Raw genomic sequence first — 3,184 nt, 5'->3', positions numbered from 1 at the left:
GGTGTTATATTTCATTCTAGGCCTATTATGGCCCAAAATATTGGATTAAATGGAATTGGGTCCAATTAGAGCCCATTTAAAGGTTCTAATCCAATGATAGTCAAATTGGAAGCTTATTGGGCCATTGAGTCCAATAAGGAAGTCCTAGTCCAAAATGGACCTAAACAAGAACTTTTAGGGTTTCCAATTGCTTATTGACTATTAGTAGCATTTGTATGGTGTATTGGATTGTAATTTTGTTGTCATAGAGTAAGCATCTTACATGCCCTTTAAGTTTTTGATTCTACATTTTACTTGAGTGTAGAGATTACATGACACAAAATTTCTAGTTGTGACATCATCCCCCCGTTAGAGGGAATTTCGTCCCGAAATTCTGTTTGAAAGCTAGATTTGAGAATGCTAGAATAGGTGAGGGTACTTCTGCTTCATTTGGTCTTCGCGCTCCCATGTGAATTCTGGCCCACGCTTCGCGTTCCACCGTACTTTCACGATCGGGATGCGGCTTTGCTTAGTACGCTTCACCTCCCTGTCCATGATTTCAACCGGTTCTTCCACGAACATGAGATTCTCGTTGATTTCGATTTCGTCAAGGGGAATGGCGACTGTTTCATCCGATAGACACTTCTTTATATTAGAGACATGGAACACGGGGTGAACACTGTTTAGCTCTGCGGGTAGCTGCAACTTATACGCCACTGGACCTATTCGGGCGACGATCTCGAAAGGTCCAATGTATCGTGGGTTCAGTTTTCCCCGTTTTCCGAAACGAATAACTCCTTTCCAAGGTGAGACTTTCAACAATACTTGATCCCCGACCTGAAATTCTAAGGGCTTTCTCCGTTTATCGGCGTAGCTCTTTTGTCGGTCGCGCAATACTTGCAATCGAGCTCTGATTTAGACGATCTTTTCCGTGGTTTCACGAATGATCTCCGGTCCCGTTAGCGCCTTGTCCGACGTATGTGTTTTTGCTAGTTGGGTATCGCCCACCTCAGCCCAACATAACGGTGATCTACACTTACGCCCATACAGTGCTTCGAAAGGAGCGACCTTGATGCTCGAATGATAACTATTGTTATACGAGAATTCGGCTAAAGGTAAGTGGGTATCCCAAGACTTCCCAAAGTCTATCACGCATGCGCGGAGCATGTCTTCGAGCGTTTGAATGGTTCGTTCGCTTTGACCATCCGTTTGTGGATGATAAGTGATATGTGCATAATTAGTTAATTATTTAACATATATTCTTAGTTATTTTTGGTTAATTATGAGAATAATTTGGACAAAAGGTACTTAAAATGCTTTGAATTGTGTTTTCAGCCCAAAAGATATGCTTGGATGTAAAAAGGAGAAAAGGAAAGCAAGAGAAGATTAAAGGGTGCCAAGAATGACCTACTCGGCGAGTAGTTCGGCATTACTCGGCGAGTACACGCGATTGTTCCAGAAGATAGCTACGATTCCTGATCCAAGACGGATAACTATACACCTACTCGGCGAGTTTATTCTGCTACTCGCCGAGTACCCTCTGTTTTGAGATATCTTTATAAGACGAATCCTGATCACTTGGGATAGAACCCCTGGCGAATTTTGGGAGAATTACCTGCGACAAAAAGATTCAGAAGGCATTGAAGAACCCTAAGCTTCAAGAGTTGGAAGAATTCAAGCAATTAGGTTAATTCTACCACTTAGACTTAGGAATTAAACATGTTTGCTTTCTTAAACTTTGTTTCTTTGTTTGTTTCTACTGCAACTATGAGCTAAACTCGTTTTTGTTTCTGTTTGGGGAATACCAAAGAACTCCTATGGTTTAATTATTGAATCTTGTTTAATTGTCTATTGGTGATTTGTTAAATTAAGTTTGTTAAAGAACATTATGTGTTAATCACTACTATTTTCTGTTAATTGGAAGGCAATTAGGTTGCATGAACATCACTTAATTGTTAACCTCATATGTCTATGTGAATGCTAAAACGTATGCTTGGAAGTAATGATTATGAAACTAAGATTAATAAGAAAATAGGAAGATTAATGTGTGAGCTTGTTGAGAAACCACCAACAAGAGGTTAATTGAATTAATAACTTAATTGACCATTACAAATCTTATTTAACCCAAATAATTAATCTAGGGAATTAATTAGTTTAAACACTTGATCAACGCTTAAATTAGTTAATTATCTAAGGGTTAGGAGTAATGAACATGAACCTAACTATTATCATTGGTAACCAATAGCAATTAGTCTATCTTAACTTAAATAACCATAGGAGTGAATTGGTTGAACCTAAATAGAAACATCTTTAGCAAATTTGGTGAATAGTTGTTGCTTTAGTTAATTAGTTAAATTTAATTTGTTTAAGTTTCTAGTCTTGAAAAACTAGAGAAAAAAACCATTTACTTTTATTATTTGTTTTAGTTAAAATTAGCTATTAGTTTAATTTCCGTTCCCTGAGTTCGATACCTTACTTATCAATCTATACCACTTAAAGACAGGTTCACTGCCTTTGTGTGCTCAAATTATTAATAAAAAGTAGGGATAAAACTAGTTGAATTTACACACATCAAGTTTTTGGCGCCGTTGCCGGGGAACGGTTCTAAATAATTAAGCTAATTCCTAATTTTTTTCGATCCTTTGTGTGAGTTTACTTGCATAAAGTTCATTTATTGCAGTTTAGTAAATAGCAATTAGGTTTTAGTATCTGTTTTAGTTAGATTTAAAACTTAGAAAATTTTTTGAAAAATCACTGCTACTCGCCGAGTGCACTCGCGACTACTCGGCGAGTAACAGCTCATTTAGATTTTTTTTCTTTTAGTTGTTTGCAATTTTTTTTGTTCTTTTTACGCTTGTATTTGATTAATTTCAGGACTTTCATGACCAGAGGAGCAAACACGCCACTGGTACCCCCGTTTGAAGACCCCGAATCCGAATTGAAAAGAAACAAAGGGAAGGACGTGGAGAGTTCAAGCACACCAAAGAAATCACCATTGTCCAACTTGAAGACTGTTTTCGGAAAAAAAAAGAGCAGCAAATCCGGAGCTTCAAGCGCTTCCTTGACAATTGAAAAGCCAATCCAAGAAGATATTGGATACGAGACCGAGGAAGAAGAGGAGGCAACGTACGAACAAGAAACCGGATCGGAGGAAGAGTTAGCATTCACTATGGCTAACATTGATGAAATTCCCATGGGGGAATGG

This window comes from Lactuca sativa, chromosome 8 (genome assembly GCF_002870075.4).
Source record: "Lactuca sativa cultivar Salinas chromosome 8, Lsat_Salinas_v11, whole genome shotgun sequence".
Taxonomy (NCBI): Eukaryota; Viridiplantae; Streptophyta; class Magnoliopsida; order Asterales; family Asteraceae; genus Lactuca; species Lactuca sativa.
This window is presented reverse-complemented; position numbering follows the sequence as displayed.